Source organism: Pan troglodytes, chromosome 20, assembly GCF_028858775.2.
Source record: "Pan troglodytes isolate AG18354 chromosome 20, NHGRI_mPanTro3-v2.0_pri, whole genome shotgun sequence".
NCBI classification, from domain to species: domain Eukaryota; kingdom Metazoa; phylum Chordata; class Mammalia; order Primates; family Hominidae; genus Pan; species Pan troglodytes.
This window is the reverse complement of record NC_072418.2, coordinates 422,749-441,507: the sequence shown is the minus strand read 5'-3', so window position 1 is coordinate 441,507 and position 18,759 is coordinate 422,749.

Sequence of the window (18,759 nt, the reverse complement as noted above, 5' to 3'; positions counted from 1 at the left end):
TAGATGTTACCATGTTTATACAGATAGCGGTGTAGATTTTCCAGGTTTATACAGATAGCGTTGTAGATATTTCAATGTTTATACAGATGGCGGTGTAGATATTTCCATGTTTATAGAGATGGCGGTGTAGATATTTCCATGTTTATACAAATATCGGTGTAAATATTTCCTTGTTTATACAGAACACGGTGTAGATATTTCCATGTTTATACAGATAGTGGTGTATATATTTCCATGTTTATACAGATAGCGGTGTAGATATTTCCATGTTTATACAGACCACGGTGTAGATATTTCCATGTTCATACAGATAGCGGTGCAGATATTTCCAAGTTTGTACAGATGGCGGTGTTGATATTTCCATCTATACACAGATGACCGTGTAGATATTTCCATGTTTATACAGATGGCGGCGCAGATGTTTCTATGGATATGTAGATGACGGTGTAGATATTTCCATGTATATACATATAGCGGTGTAGTTATTTCCATGTTTATATAGAGAGCGGTGTAGATATTTCCATGTATGTACACATGGCTGTGTAGTTATTTCCATGTTTATATAGATGGCGGTGTAGATATTTCCATGTTTATACAGATAACGTTGTAAGTATTTCCATGTTTATAGAGATGGCGGTGTAGATATTTCGATGTTTATAGAGATAGCAGTGCAGATATTTCCATGTTTATAGAGATAGCGGTGTAGATATTTCCACGTTTATACTGATCGCGGTGTAGTTATTTCCATGTTTATAGAGATAGTGGTGTGGATATTTCCATGTTTATACAGATAGGGGTGTAGATATTTCCATGTTTATAGAGATGGCGTTGTAGATATTTCCATGTTTATACAGATCACGGTGTAGATAATGCCTTGTTTATGCAAATAGCGGTGTAGTTATTTCCATGTTTATACAGATAGCGGTGTAGATATTTCCTTGTTTATACAAATAGCAGTGTAGATATTTCCATGTTTATACAGATCACGGTGTAGATATTTCCTTGTTTATACAAATAGCGGTGTAGTTATTTCCATGTTTATACAGATAGCGATGTAGATATTTCCATGTATATACAGATGGCTGTGTAGATATTTCCATGTTTATACAGATGGCTGTGTAGATATTTCCATGTTTATACAGATGACATGTAGGTATTTCCATGTTTATACAGATGGCGTTGTAGATATTTCCATGTTTATAGAGATAGCTGTGTAGATATTTCCATGTTTCTACAGATAGCGGTGTAGATATTTCCATGTTTTTACAGATCGCGGTGTAGATATTTCCATGTTTATGCAGATCGCGGTGTAGATATTTCCATGTTTCTACAGATAGCGGTGCAGTTATTTCCATGTTTATACAGATCGCGGTGTAGATATTTACATGTTTATGCAGATCGCGGTGTAGGTATTTCCATGTTCATACCGATAGCGGTGTAGATATTTCCATGTTTTTACAGATATTGGTGTAGATATTTCCATGTTTACACAGATTGCGGTGTAAGTATTTCCATCATTCTACAGATGGCATTGTAGATATTTCGATGTTTATACGGATGGCGGTGTAGACATTTCCATGTTTATATAGATGGTGGTGTAGATATTACCATGTTTACACAGATAGCGGTGTAGACTTTCCAGGTTTATACAGATTGCGGTGTAGATATTTCCATGTTTATACAGATGGCGTTGTAGATATTTCCATGTTTATAGAGATGGCGGTGTAGATATTTCCATGTTTATACAGATATCGGTGTAAATATTTCCATGTTTATACAGAACACGGTGTAGATATTTCCATGTTCATAGAGATAGCGGTGTATATATTTCCATGTTCATACAGATGGCTGTGTAGATATTTCCATATTTATACAGATGACTTGTAGGTATTTCCATGTTTATACAGATGGCGGTGTAGATATTTCCTTGTTTATAGAGATAGCTGTGTAGATATTTCCATGTTTCTACAGATAGCGGTGTAGATATTTCCATGTTTATACAGATCGCGATGTAGATATTTCCATGTTTATGCAGATCGTGGTGTAGTTATTTCCATGTTTCTACAGATAGCGGTGTAGATATTTCCATGTTTATACAGATCGCGGTGTAGATATTTCCATGTTTATGCAGATCGCGGTGTAGATATTTCCATGTTTATACAGAGAGCGGTGTAGATATTTCCATGTTTTTACAGATATTGGTGTAGATATTTCCATGTTTACACAGATTGCGGTGTAGATATTTCCGTCATTCTACAGATGGCATTGTAGATATTTCCATGTTTATACGGATGGCGGTGTAGATATTTCCATGTTTATATAGATGGTGGTGTAGATGTTACCATGTTTATACAGATCGCGGTGTAGATTTTCCAGGTTTATACAGATAGCGGTGTAGATATTTCCATGTTTGTACAGATTGCGGTGTTGATATTTCCATCTATACACAGATGACCGTGTAGATATTTCCATGTTTATACAGATGGCGGCGCAGATATTTCTATGGATATGTAGATGGCGGTGTAGATATTTCCATGTATATACAGATAGCGGTGTAGTTATTTCCATGTTTATATAGAGAGCGGTGTAGATATTTCCATATATGTACACATGGCTGTGTAGATAATTCCATGTTTATACAGATGGCGGTGTAGATATTTCCATGTTTATACAGATAACTTTGTCAGTATTTCCATGTGTATACAGACGGCGGTGTAGATATTTCGATGTTTAAAGATATAGCAGTGCAGATATTTCCATGTTTATAGAGATAGCGGTGTAGATATTTCCACGTTTATGCTGATCGCGGTGTAGTTATTTCCATGTTTATAGAGAGCGGGGTGGATATTTCCATGTTTATACAGATAGGGGTTTAGATATTTCCATGTTTATAGAGATGCCGTTGTAGATATATCCATGTTTATACAGATCACGGGGTAGATTTTCTTTGTTTATGCAAATAGCGGTGTAGTTATTTCCATGTTTATACAGATCGCGGTGTAGATATTTCCATGTTTATGCAGATCGCGGTGTAGATATTTCCATGTTTCTACAGATAGCGGTGTAGATATTTCCATGTTTATACAGATCGTGGTGTAGATATTTCCATGTTTATGCAGATCGCGGTGTAGATATTTCCATGTTTATACAGATAACGGTGTAGATATTTCCTTGTTTTTACAGATATTGGTGTAGATATTTCCATGCTTACACAGATTGCGTTGTAGATATTTCCATCTTTCTACATATGGCATTGTAGATATTTCCATGTTTCTACAGATAGCGGTGTAGATATTTCCATGTTTATATAGATGGTGGTGTAGATATTACCATGTTTATACAGATACTGGTGTAGATATTTCCAGGTTTATACAGATAGCGGTGTAGTTATTTCCATGTTTATACAGATGGCGGTGTAGATATTTCCATGTTTATAGAGATGGTGGTGTAGATATTTCCATGTTTCTACAGATAGCGGTGCAGATATTTCCATGTTTATACAGATTGCGGTGTAGATATTTCCATGTTTATAGAGATAGCTGTGTAGATATGTCCATGTTTCTACAGATAGCGGTGTAGATATTTCCATGTTTATACAGATCGCGGTGTAGATATTTCCATGTTTATGCAGATCACGGTGTAGATATTTCCATGTTTCTACAGATCGCGGTGTAGATATTTCCATGTTTATACAGGTCGCGGTGTAGATATTTACATGTTTATGCAGATCGCGGTGTAGATATTTCCATGTTTATACAGATAGTGGTGTAGATATTTCCATGTTTTTACAGATATTGGTGTGGATATTTCCATGTTTACACAGATTGCGGTGTAGATATTTCCTTCTTTCTACAGATGGCATTGTAGATATTTCCATGTTTATACAGATGGCGGTGTAGGTATTTCCAGGTTTATACAGATAGCGGTGTAGATATTTCCATGTTTATAGAGATGGCGGTGTAGATATTTCCATGTTTATAGAGATGGCGGTGTAGATATTTCCATGTTTATACAGATATCGGTGTAAATATTTCCATGTTTATACAGAACACGGAGTAGATATTTCCATGTTTATAGAGATAGCGGTGTATATATTTCCATGTTTATACAGATATCGGTGTAGATATTTCCATGTTTATACAGACCACGGTGTAGATATTTCCATGTTTATACAGATAGCGGTGCAGATATTTCCATGTTTGTACAGATGGCGGTGTTGATATTTCCATCTATACACAGATGACAGTGTAGACATTTCCATGTTTATACAGATGGCAGCGCAGATGTTTCTATGGATATGTAGATGGCGGTGTAGATATTTCCATGTATATGCAGATAGCGGTGTAGTTATTTCCATGTTTATATAGAGAGCGGTGTAGATATTTCCATGTATGAACACATGGCTGTGTAGATATTTCCATGTTTATATAGATGGCGGTGTAGATATTTCCATGTTTATACAGATAACTTTGTAAGTATTTCCATGTTTATAGAGATGGCGGTGTAGATATTTCGATGTTTATAGAGATAGCAGTGGAGATATTTCCATGTTTATAGAGATAGCGGTGTAGATATTTCCACGTTTATACTAATCGCGGTGTAGTTATTTCCATGTTTATAGAGATAGCGGTGTGGATATTTCCATGTTTATACAGATAGCGGTGTAGATACTTCCATGTTTATACAGATCACGGTGTAGATATTTCCTTGTTTATGCAAATAGCGGTGTAGTTATTTCCATGTGTATACAGATAGAGGTGTAGATATTTCCTTGTTTATACAAATAGCAGTGTAGATATTTCCATGTTTATACAGATCACGGTGTAGATATTTCCTTGTTTATACAAATAGCGGTGTAGTTATTTCCATGTTTATACAGATAGCGGTGTAGATATTTCCATGTATATACAGATGGCTGTGTAGATATTTCCATGTTTATACAGATGGCTGTGTAGATATTACCGTGTTTATACAGATGACTTGTAGGTATTTCCATGTTTATACAGATGGTGGTGTAGATATGTCCATGTTTATAGAGATAGCTCTTTAGATATTTCCATGTTTCTACAGATAGCGGTGTTGATATTTCCATGTTTATACAGATCGCGGTGTAGATATTTCCATGATTATGCAGATCGCGGTGTAGATATTTCCATGTTTCTACAGATAGCATTGTAGTTATTTCCATGTTTATACAGATCGCGGTGTAGATATTTCCATGTTTATGCAGATCGCGGTGTAGATACTTCCATGTTTATACAGATAGCGGTGTAGATATTTCCATGTTTTTACAAATATTGGTGTAGATATTTCCATGTTTACACAGATTGCGGTGTAGATATTTCCATCTTTCTACAGATGGCATTGTAGATATTTCCATGTTTATACAGATGGCGGTGTAGATATTTCCATGTTTATAGAGATGGTGGTGTAGATATTTCCATGTTTATGCAGATCGCCGTGTAGATATTTCCATGTTTATACAGATAGCGGTGTAGATATTTCCATGTTTTTACAGATATTGGTGTAGATATTTCCATGTTTACACAGATTGCGGTGTAGATATTTCCATCTTTCTACTGATGGCATTGTAGATATTTCCATGTTTATATAGATGTCGGTGTAGCTATTTCCATGTTTATATAGATGTTGGTGTAGATATTACCATGTTTATACAGATAGCGGTGTGGACATTTCCAGCTTTATACAGATACCGGTGTAGATATTTCCATGTTTATACAGATCGCGATGTAGTTATTTCCATGTTTATAGAGATGGCGGTGTAGATATTTCCATGTTTATACAGATATCGGTGTAAATATTTCCATGTTTATACAGAACACGGTGTAGATATTTCCATGTTCATAGAGATAGCGGTGTATATATTTCCATGTTAATACAGATGGCTGTGTAGATATTTCCATATTTATACAGATGACTTGTAGGTATTTCCATGTTTATACAGATGGCGGTGTAGATATTTCCGTGTTTATAGAGATAGCTGTGAAGATATTTACATGTTTCTACAGATAGCGGTGTAGATATTTCCATGTTTATACAGATCGCGGTGTAGATATTTCCATGTTTATGCAGATCGCGGTGTAGATATTTCCATGTTTCCACAGATAGCGATGCAGATATTTCCATGTTTATACAGATCGCGGTGTAGATATTTCCATGTTTATGCAGATCGCAGTGTAGATATTTCCATGTTTATACAGACAGCGGTATAGTTATTTCCATGTTTTTACAGATATTGGTGTAGATATTTCCATGTTTACACAGATTGCGGTGTAGATATTTGCATCATTCTACAGATGGCATTGTATATATTTCCATGTTTATACAGATTGCGGTGTAGATATTTCCATGTTTATATAGATGGTGGTGTTGATATTACCATGTTTATACAGATAGCGGTGTAGATATTTCCAGGTTTACACAGATAGCGGTGTAGATATTTCCATGTTTATACAAATGGCGGTGTAGATATTTCCTTGTTTATAGAGATGGTGGTGTAGATATTTCCATGTTTATACTGATATTGGTGTAAATATTTCCATGTTTATACAGATCACGGTGTAGATATTTCCATGTTTATAGAGATAGCGGTGTATATATTTCCATGTTTATACAGATAGCGGTGTAGATAGTTCCATGTTTATACAGGCCACGGTGTAGATATTTCCATGTTTATACAGATAGCGGTGCAAATATTTCCATGTTAGTACAGATGGCGGTGTTGATATTTCCATCTATACACAGATGACCATGTAGATATTTCCATGTTTATACAGATAGCGGTGTAGATATTTCCATGTTTTTACAGATATTGGTGTAGATATTTCCTTCTTTACACAGATTGCGGTGTAGATATTTCCATGTTTATACAGGCCACGGTGTAGATATTTCCATGTTTATACAGACAGCGGTGCAGATATTTCCATGTTTGTACAGATATTGTTGTAGATATTTCCATGTTTACACAGTTTGCGGTGTAGATATTTCCATCTTTCTACAGATGGCATTGTAGATATTTCCATGTTTATACAGATGGCGGTGTAGATATTTCCATGTTTATATAGATGGTGGTGTAGATATTACCATGTTTATACAGATAGCGGTGTAGATATTTCCAAGTTTATACAGATAGCGGTGTAGATATTTCCATGTTTATACAGATGGCGGTGTAGATATTTCCATGTTTATAGAGATGGCGGTGTAGATATTTCCATGTTAATACAGATATCGTTGTAAATATTTCCATGTTTATACAGATCACGGGGTAGATATTTCCATGTTTATAGAGATAGCGGTGTATATATTTCCATGTTTATACAGATAGCGGTGCAGATATTTCCATGTTTGTACAGATGGCGGTGTTGATATTTCCATCTATACACAGATGACCGTGTAGATATTTCCATGTTTTTACAGATGGCGGCACAGATATTTCTATGGATATGTAGATGGCGGTGTAGATATTTCCATCTATATAGAGATAGCGGTGTAGTTATCTCCATGTTTATATAGAGAGCGGTGTTGATATTTCCATATATGTACTCATGGCTGTGTAGATATTTCCATGTTTATACAGATGGCGGTGTAGATATTTCCATGTTTATACAGATAACTTTGTCAGTATTTCCATGTTTATGCAGATGGCGGTGTAGATATTTCGATGTTTATAGAGATAGCAGTGGAGATATTTCCATGTTTATAGAGATAGCGGTGTAGATATTTCCACGTTTATGCTGATCGCGGTGTAGTTATTTCCATGTTTATAGAGAGCGGTGTGGATATTTCCATGTTTATACAGATAGGGGTGTAGATATTTCCATGTTTATAGAGATGGCGTTGTATATATTTCCATGTTTATACAGATCACGGTGTAGATATTTCCTTGTTTATGCAAATAGCGGTGTAGTTATTTCCATGTTTATACAGTTAGCGGTGTAGATATTTCCTTGTTTATACAAATAGCAGTGTAGATATTTCCATGTTTATACAGATCACGGTGTAGATATTTCCTTGTTTATACAAATAGCGGAGTAGTTATTTCCATGTTTATACAGATAGCGGTGTAGATATTTCCATGTATATACACATGGCTGTGTAGATATTTCCATGTTTATACAGATGGCTGTGTAGATATTTCCATGTTTATACAGATGACTTGTAGGTATTTCCAAGTTTATACAGATGGAGGTTCAGATATTTCCATGCTTATAGAGATAGATGTGTAGATATTTCCATGTTTCTACAGATAGCGGTGTAGATATTTCCATGTTTATACAGATCGCGGTGTAGATATTTCCATGTTTATGCAGATCGCGGTGTAGATATTTCCATGTTTCTACAGATAGCGGTGTAGATATTTCCATGTTTATACAGATCACCGTGTAGATATTTCCATGTTTATGCAAATCGCGGTGTAGATATTTCCATGTTTATACTGATAGCGGTGTAGATATTTCCATGTTTTTACAGATATTGGTGTAGATATTTCCATGTTTACGCAGATTGCGGTGTAGATATTTCCATCTTTCTACAGATGGCATTGTAGATATTTCCATGTTTATAGAGATGGTGGTGTAGATAATTCCATGTTTATATAGATGGTGGTGTAGATATTACCATGTTTATACAGATAGCGGTGTAGATATTTCCAGGTTTATACAGATAGCGGTGTAGATATTTCCATGTTTATACAGATGGCGGTGTAGATATTTCCATGTTTATAGAGATGGCGGTGTAGATATTTCCATGTTTATACAGATATCGTTGTAAATATTTCCATGTTTATACAGATCACGGTGTACATATTTCCATGTTTATAGAGATAGCGGTGTATATATTTCCATGTTTATACAGATAGCGGTGTAGATATTTCCATCTATACACAGTTGACCGTGTAGATATTTCCATGTTTATACAGATGGCGGCGAAGATATTTCTGTGGATATGTAGATGGCAGTGTAGATATTTCCATGTATATACAGATAGCGGTGTAGTTATTTCCGTGTTTATATAGAGAGCGGCGTAGATATTTCCATATATGTACACATGGCTGTGTAGATATTTCCATGTTTATACAGATGGCGGTGTAGATATTTCCATGTTTATACAGATAACTTTGTAAGTATTTCCGTGTTTATACAGATGGCGGTGTAGATATTTCGATGTTTATGGAGATAGCAGTGGAGATATTTCCATGTTTATAAAGATAGCGGTGTAGATATTTCCACGTTTATACTGATCGCGGTGTAGTTATTTCCATGTTTATAGAGATAGCGGTGTGCATATTTCCATGTTTATACAGATAGGGGTGTAGATATTTCCATGTTTATAGAGATGGCGTTGCAGATATTTCCATGTCTATACAGATCACTGTGTAGATATTTCCTTGTTTATGCAAATAGCGGTTTAGTTATTTCCATGTTTCTACAGATAGCGGTGTAGATATTTCCTTGTTTATACAAATAGCAGTGTAGATATTTCCATGTTTCTACAGATTACGGTGTAGATATTTCCTTGTTTATAGAAATGGCGGTGTAGTTATTTCCATGTTTATACAGATAGCGGTGTAGATATTTCCATGTATATACAGATGGCTGTGTAGATATTTCCATGTTTATACAGATGGCTTTGTAGGTATTTCCATGTTTATACAGATGACTTGTAGGTATTTCCATGTTTATACAGATGGTGGTGTAGATATGTCCATGTTTATAGAGATAGCTGTGTAGATATTTCCATGTTTCCACAGATAGCGGTGTAGATATTTCCATGTTTATACAGATAGCGGTGTAGATATTTCCATGTTTTCACAGATATTGGTGTAGATATTTCCATGTTTACACAGATTGCGGTGTAGATATTTCCGTCTTTCTACAGATGGCATTGTAGACATTTCCATGTTTATACAGATGGCGGTGTAGATATTTCCATGTTTATATAGATGGTGGTGTAGATATTTCCATGTTTATACAGATAGCGGTGTAGATATTTCCAGGTTTATACAGATAGCGGTGTAGATATTTCCATGTTTATACAGATGGCGGTGTAGATATTTCCATGTTTATAGAGATGGCGGTGTAGATATTTCCATGTTTATACAGATATCGGTGTAAATATTTCCATGTTTATACAGATCACGGTGTAGATATTTCCATGTTTATAGAAATAGCGGTGTATATATTTCCATGTTTATACAGATAGCGGTGTAGATATTTCCTTGTTTATGCAAATAGCGGTGTAGTTATTTCCATGTTTATACAGATAGCGGTGTAGATATTTCGTTGTTTATACAAATAGCAGTGTAGGTATTTCCATGTTTATACAGATCATGGTGTAGATATTTCCTTGTTTATACAAATAGCGGTGTAGTTATTTCCATGTTTATACAGATAGCGGTGTAGATATTTCCATGTATATACCGATGGCTGTGTAGATGTTACCATGTTTATACAGATCGCGGTGTAGATTTTCCAGGTTTATACAGATAGCGGTGTAGATATTTCCATGTTTGTACAGATTGCGGTGTTGATATTTCCATCTATACACAGATGACCGTGTAGATATTTCCATGTTTATACAGATGGCGGCGCAGATATTTCTATGGATATGTAGATGGCGGTGTAGATATTTCCATGTATATACAGATAGCGGTGTAGTTATTTCCATGTTTATATAGAGAGCGGTGTAGATATTTCCATATATGTACACATGGCTGTGTAGATAATTCCATGTTTATACAGATGGCGGTGTAGATATTTCCATGTTTATACAGATAACTTTGTCAGTATTTCCATGTGTATACAGACGGCGGTGTAGATATTTCGATGTTTAAAGATATAGCAGTGCAGATATTTCCATGTTTATAGAGATAGCGGTGTAGATATTTCCACGTTTATGCTGATCGCGGTGTAGTTATTTCCATGTTTATAGAGAGCGGGGTGGATATTTCCATGTTTATACAGATAGGGGTTTAGATATTTCCATGTTTATAGAGATGCCGTTGTAGATATATCCATGTTTATACAGATCACGGGGTAGATTTTCTTTGTTTATGCAAATAGCGGTGTAGTTATTTCCATGTTTATACAGATCGCGGTGTAGATATTTCCATGTTTATGCAGATCGCGGTGTAGATATTTCCATGTTTCTACAGATAGCGGTGTAGATATTTCCATGTTTATACAGATCGTGGTGTAGATATTTCCATGTTTATGCAGATCGCGGTGTAGATATTTCCATGTTTATACAGATAACGGTGTAGATATTTCCTTGTTTTTACAGATATTGGTGTAGATATTTCCATGCTTACACAGATTGCGTTGTAGATATTTCCATCTTTCTACATATGGCATTGTAGATATTTCCATGTTTCTACAGATAGCGGTGTAGATATTTCCATGTTTATATAGATGGTGGTGTAGATATTACCATGTTTATACAGATACTGGTGTAGATATTTCCAGGTTTATACAGATAGCGGTGTAGTTATTTCCATGTTTATACAGATGGCGGTGTAGATATTTCCATGTTTATAGAGATGGCGGTGTAGATATTTCCATGTTTCTACAGATAGCGGTGCAGATATTTCCATGTTTATACAGATTGCGGTGTAGATATTTCCATGTTTATAGAGATAGCTGTGTAGATATGTCCATGTTTCTACAGATAGCGGTGTAGATATTTCCATGTTTATACAGATCGCGGTGTAGATATTTCCATGTTTATGCAGATCACGGTGTAGATATTTCCATGTTTCTACAGATCGCGGTGTAGATATTTCCATGTTTATACAGGTCGCGGTGTAGATATTTACATGTTTATGCAGATCGCGGTGTAGATATTTCCATGTTTATACAGATAGTGGTGTAGATATTTCCATGTTTTTACAGATATTGGTGTGGATATTTCCATGTTTACACAGATTGCGGTGTAGATATTTCCTTCTTTCTACAGATGGCATTGTAGATATTTCCATGTTTATACAGATGGCGGTGTAGGTATTTCCAGGTTTATACAGATAGCGGTGTAGATATTTCCATGTTTATAGAGATGGCGGTGTAGATATTTCCATGTTTATAGAGATGGCGGTGTAGATATTTCCATGTTTATACAGATATCGGTGTAAATATTTCCATGTTTATACAGAACACGGAGTAGATATTTCCATGTTTATAGAGATAGCGGTGTATATATTTCCATGTTTATACAGATATCGGTGTAGATATTTCCATGTTTATACAGACCACGGTGTAGATATTTCCATGTTTATACAGATAGCGGTGCAGATATTTCCATGTTTGTACAGATGGCGGTGTTGATATTTCCATCTATACACAGATGACAGTGTAGACATTTCCATGTTTATACAGATGGCAGCGCAGATGTTTCTATGGATATGTAGATGGCGGTGTAGATATTTCCATGTATATGCAGATAGCGGTGTAGTTATTTCCATGTTTATATAGAGAGCGGTGTAGATATTTCCATGTATGAACACATGGCTGTGTAGATATTTCCATGTTTATATAGATGGCGGTGTAGATATTTCCATGTTTATACAGATAACTTTGTAAGTATTTCCATGTTTATAGAGATGGCGGTGTAGATATTTCGATGTTTATAGAGATAGCAGTGGAGATATTTCCATGTTTATAGAGATAGCGGTGTAGATATTTCCACGTTTATACTAATCGCGGTGTAGTTATTTCCATGTTTATAGAGATAGCGGTGTGGATATTTCCATGTTTATACAGATAGCGGTGTAGATACTTCCATGTTTATACAGATCACGGTGTAGATATTTCCTTGTTTATGCAAATAGCGGTGTAGTTATTTCCATGTGTATACAGATAGAGGTGTAGATATTTCCTTGTTTATACAAATAGCAGTGTAGATATTTCCATGTTTATACAGATCACGGTGTAGATATTTCCTTGTTTATACAAATAGCGGTGTAGTTATTTCCATGTTTATACAGATAGCGGTGTAGATATTTCCATGTATATACAGATGGCTGTGTAGATATTTCCATGTTTATACAGATGGCTGTGTAGATATTACCGTGTTTATACAGATGACTTGTAGGTATTTCCATGTTTATACAGATGGTGGTGTAGATATGTCCATGTTTATAGAGATAGCTCTTTAGATATTTCCATGTTTCTACAGATAGCGGTGTTGATATTTCCATGTTTATACAGATCGCGGTGTAGATATTTCCATGATTATGCAGATCGCGGTGTAGATATTTCCATGTTTCTACAGATAGCATTGTAGTTATTTCCATGTTTATACAGATCGCGGTGTAGATATTTCCATGTTTATGCAGATCGCGGTGTAGATACTTCCATGTTTATACAGATAGCGGTGTAGATATTTCCATGTTTTTACAAATATTGGTGTAGATATTTCCATGTTTACACAGATTGCGGTGTAGATATTTCCATCTTTCTACAGATGGCATTGTAGATATTTCCATGTTTATACAGATGGCGGTGTAGATATTTCCATGTTTATAGAGATGGTGGTGTAGATATTTCCATGTTTATGCAGATCGCCGTGTAGATATTTCCATGTTTATACAGATAGCGGTGTAGATATTTCCATGTTTTTACAGATATTGGTGTAGATATTTCCATGTTTACACAGATTGCGGTGTAGATATTTCCATCTTTCTACTGATGGCATTGTAGATATTTCCATGTTTATATAGATGTCGGTGTAGCTATTTCCATGTTTATATAGATGTTGGTGTAGATATTACCATGTTTATACAGATAGCGGTGTGGACATTTCCAGCTTTATACAGATACCGGTGTAGATATTTCCATGTTTATACAGATCGCGATGTAGTTATTTCCATGTTTATAGAGATGGCGGTGTAGATATTTCCATGTTTATACAGATATCGGTGTAAATATTTCCATGTTTATACAGAACACGGTGTAGATATTTCCATGTTCATAGAGATAGCGGTGTATATATTTCCATGTTAATACAGATGGCTGTGTAGATATTTCCATATTTATACAGATGACTTGTAGGTATTTCCATGTTTATACAGATGGCGGTGTAGATATTTCCGTGTTTATAGAGATAGCTGTGAAGATATTTACATGTTTCTACAGATAGCGGTGTAGATATTTCCATGTTTATACAGATCGCGGTGTAGATATTTCCATGTTTATGCAGATCGCGGTGTAGATATTTCCATGTTTCCACAGATAGCGATGCAGATATTTCCATGTTTATACAGATCGCGGTGTAGATATTTCCATGTTTATGCAGATCGCAGTGTAGATATTTCCATGTTTATACAGACAGCGGTATAGTTATTTCCATGTTTTTACAGATATTGGTGTAGATATTTCCATGTTTACACAGATTGCGGTGTAGATATTTGCATCATTCTACAGATGGCATTGTATATATTTCCATGTTTATACAGATTGCGGTGTAGATATTTCCATGTTTATATAGATGGTGGTGTTGATATTACCATGTTTATACAGATAGCGGTGTAGATATTTCCAGGTTTACACAGATAGCGGTGTAGATATTTCCATGTTTATACAAATGGCGGTGTAGATATTTCCTTGTTTATAGAGATGGTGGTGTAGATATTTCCATGTTTATACTGATATTGGTGTAAATATTTCCATGTTTATACAGATCACGGTGTAGATATTTCCATGTTTATAGAGATAGCGGTGTATATATTTCCATGTTTATACAGATAGCGGTGTAGATAGTTCCATGTTTATACAGGCCACGGTGTAGATATTTCCATGTTTATACAGATAGCGGTGCAAATATTTCCATGTTAGTACAGATGGCGGTGTTGATATTTCCATCTATACACAGATGACCATGTAGATATTTCCATGTTTATACAGATAGCGGTGTAGATATTTCCATGTTTTTACAGATATTGGTGTAGATATTTCCTTCTTTACACAGATTGCGGTGTAGATATTTCCATGTTTATACAGGCCACGGTGTAGATATTTCCATGTTTATACAGACAGCGGTGCAGATATTTCCATGTTTGTACAGATATTGTTGTAGATATTTCCATGTTTACACAGTTTGCGGTGTAGATATTTCCATCTTTCTACAGATGGCATTGTAGATATTTCCATGTTTATACAGATGGCGGTGTAGATATTTCCATGTTTATATAGATGGTGGTGTAGATATTACCATGTTTATACAGATAGCGGTGTAGATATTTCCAAGTTTATACAGATAGCGGTGTAGATATTTCCATGTTTATACAGATGGCGGTGTAGATATTTCCATGTTTATAGAGATGGCGGTGTAGATATTTCCATGTTAATACAGATATCGTTGTAAATATTTCCATGTTTATACAGATCACGGGGTAGATATTTCCATGTTTATAGAGATAGCGGTGTATATATTTCCATGTTTATACAGATAGCGGTGCAGATATTTCCATGTTTGTACAGATGGCGGTGTTGATATTTCCATCTATACACAGATGACCGTGTAGATATTTCCATGTTTTTACAGATGGCGGCACAGATATTTCTATGGATATGTAGATGGCGGTGTAGATATTTCCATCTATATAGAGATAGCGGTGTAGTTATCTCCATGTTTATATAGAGAGCGGTGTTGATATTTCCATATATGTACTCATGGCTGTGTAGATATTTCCATGTTTATACAGATGGCGGTGTAGATATTTCCATGTTTATACAGATAACTTTGTCAGTATTTCCATGTTTATGCAGATGGCGGTGTAGATATTTCGATGTTTATAGAGATAGCAGTGGAGATATTTCCATGTTTATAGAGATAGCGGTGTAGATATTTCCACGTTTATGCTGATCGCGGTGTAGTTATTTCCATGTTTATAGAGAGCGGTGTGGATATTTCCATGTTTATACAGATAGGGGTGTAGATATTTCCATGTTTATAGAGATGGCGTTGTATATATTTCCATGTTTATACAGATCACGGTGTAGATATTTCCTTGTTTATGCAAATAGCGGTGTAGTTATTTCCATGTTTATACAGTTAGCGGTGTAGATATTTCCTTGTTTATACAAATAGCAGTGTAGATATTTCCATGTTTATACAGATCACGGTGTAGATATTTCCTTGTTTATACAAATAGCGGAGTAGTTATTTCCATGTTTATACAGATAGCGGTGTAGATATTTCCATGTATATACACATGGCTGTGTAGATATTTCCATGTTTATACAGATGGCTGTGTAGATATTTCCATGTTTATACAGATGACTTGTAGGTATTTCCAAGTTTATACAGATGGAGGTTCAGATATTTCCATGCTTATAGAGATAGATGTGTAGATATTTCCATGTTTCTACAGATAGCGGTGTAGATATTTCCATGTTTATACAGATCGCGGTGTAGATATTTCCATGTTTATGCAGATCGCGGTGTAGATATTTCCATGTTTCTACAGATAGCGGTGTAGATATTTCCATGTTTATACAGATCACCGTGTAGATATTTCCATGTTTATGCAAATCGCGGTGTAGATATTTCCATGTTTATACTGATAGCGGTGTAGATATTTCCATGTTTTTACAGATATTGGTGTAGATATTTCCATATTTACGCAGATTGCGGTGTAGATATTTCCATCTTTCTACAGATGGCATTGTAGATATTTCCATGTTTATAGAGATGGTGGTGTAGATAATTCCATGTTTATATAGATGGTGGTGTAGATATTACCATGTTTATACAGATAGCGGTGTAGATATTTCCAGGTTTATACAGATAGCGGTGTAGATATTTCCATGTTTATACAGATGGCGGTGTAGATATTTCCATGTTTATAGAGATGGCGGTGTAGATATTTCCATGTTTATACAGATATCGTTGTAAATATTTCCATGTTTATACAGATCACGGTGTACATATTTCCATGTTTATAGAGATAGCGGTGTATATATTTCCATGTTTATACAGATAGCGGTGTAGATATTTCCATCTATACACAGTTGACCGTGTAGATATTTCCATGTTTATACAGATGGCGGCGAAGATATTTCTGTGGATATGTAGATGGCAGTGTAGATATTTCCATGTATATACAGATAGCGGTGTAGTTATTTCCGTGTTTATATAGAGAGCGGCGTAGATATTTCCATATATGTACACATGGCTGTGTAGATATTTCCATGTTTATACAGATGGCGGTGTAGATATTTCCATGTTTATACAGATAACTTTGTAAGTATTTCCGTGTTTATACAGATGGCGGTGTAGATATTTCGATGTTTATGGAGATAGCAGTGGAGATATTTCCATGTTTATAAAGATAGCGGTGTAGATATTTCCACGTTTATACTGATCGCGGTGTAGTTATTTCCATGTTTATAGAGATAGCGGTGTGCATATTTCCATGTTTATACAGATAGGGGTGTAGATATTTCCATGTTTATAGAGATGGCGTTGCAGATATTTCCATGTCTATACAGATCACTGTGTAGATATTTCCTTGTTTATGCAAATAGCGGTTTAGTTATTTCCATGTTTCTACAGATAGCGGTGTAGATATTTCCTTGTTTATACAAATAGCAGTGTAGATATTTCCATGTTTCTACAGATTACGGTGTAGATATTTCCTTGTTTATAGAAATGGCGGTGTAGTTATTTCCATGTTTATACAGATAGCGGTGTAGATATTTCCATGTATATACAGATGGCTGTGTAGATATTTCCATGTTTATACAGATGGCTTTGTAGGTATTTCCATGTTTATACAGATGACTTGTAGGTATTTCCATGTTTATACAGATGGTGGTGTAGATATGTCCATGTTTATAGAGATAGCTGTGTAGATATTTCCATGTTTCCACAGATAGCGGTGTAGATATTTCCATGTTTATACAGATAGCGGTGTAGATATTTCCATGTTTTCACAGATATTGGTGTAGATATTTCCATGTTTACACAGATTGCGGTGTAGATATTTCCGTCTTTCTACAGATGGCATTGTAGACATTTCCATGTTTATACAGATGGCGGTGTAGATATTTCCATGTTTATATAGATGGTGGTGTAGATATTTCCATGTTTATACAGATAGCGGTGTAGATATTTCCAGGTTTATACAGATAGCGGTGTAGATATTTCCATGTTTATACAGATGGCGGTGTAGATATTTCCATGTTTATAGAGATGGCGGTGTAGATATTTCCATGTTTATACAGATATCGGTGTAAATATTTCCATGTTTATACAGATCACGGTGTAGATATTTCCATGTTTATAGAAATAGCGGTGTATATATTTCCATGTTTATACAGATAGCGGTGTAGATATTTCCTTGTTTATGCAAATAGCGGTGTAGTTATTTCCATGTTTATACAGATAGCGGTGTAGATATTTCGTTGTTTATACAAATAGCAGTGTAGGTATTTCCATGTTTATACAGATCATGGTGTAGATATTTCCTTGTTTATACAAATAGCGGTGTAGTTATTTCCATGTTTATACAGATAGCGGTGTAGATATTTCCATGTATATACCGATGGCTGTGTAGATATTTCCATGTTTATACAGACCACGGTGTAGATATTTCCATGTTTATACAGATAGCGGTGCAGATATTTCCATGTTTGTACAGATGGCGGTGTTGATATTTCCATCTATACATAGATGACCGTGTAGATATTTCCATGTATATACAGATAGCGGTGTAGTTATTTCCATGTTTATATAGAGAGCGGT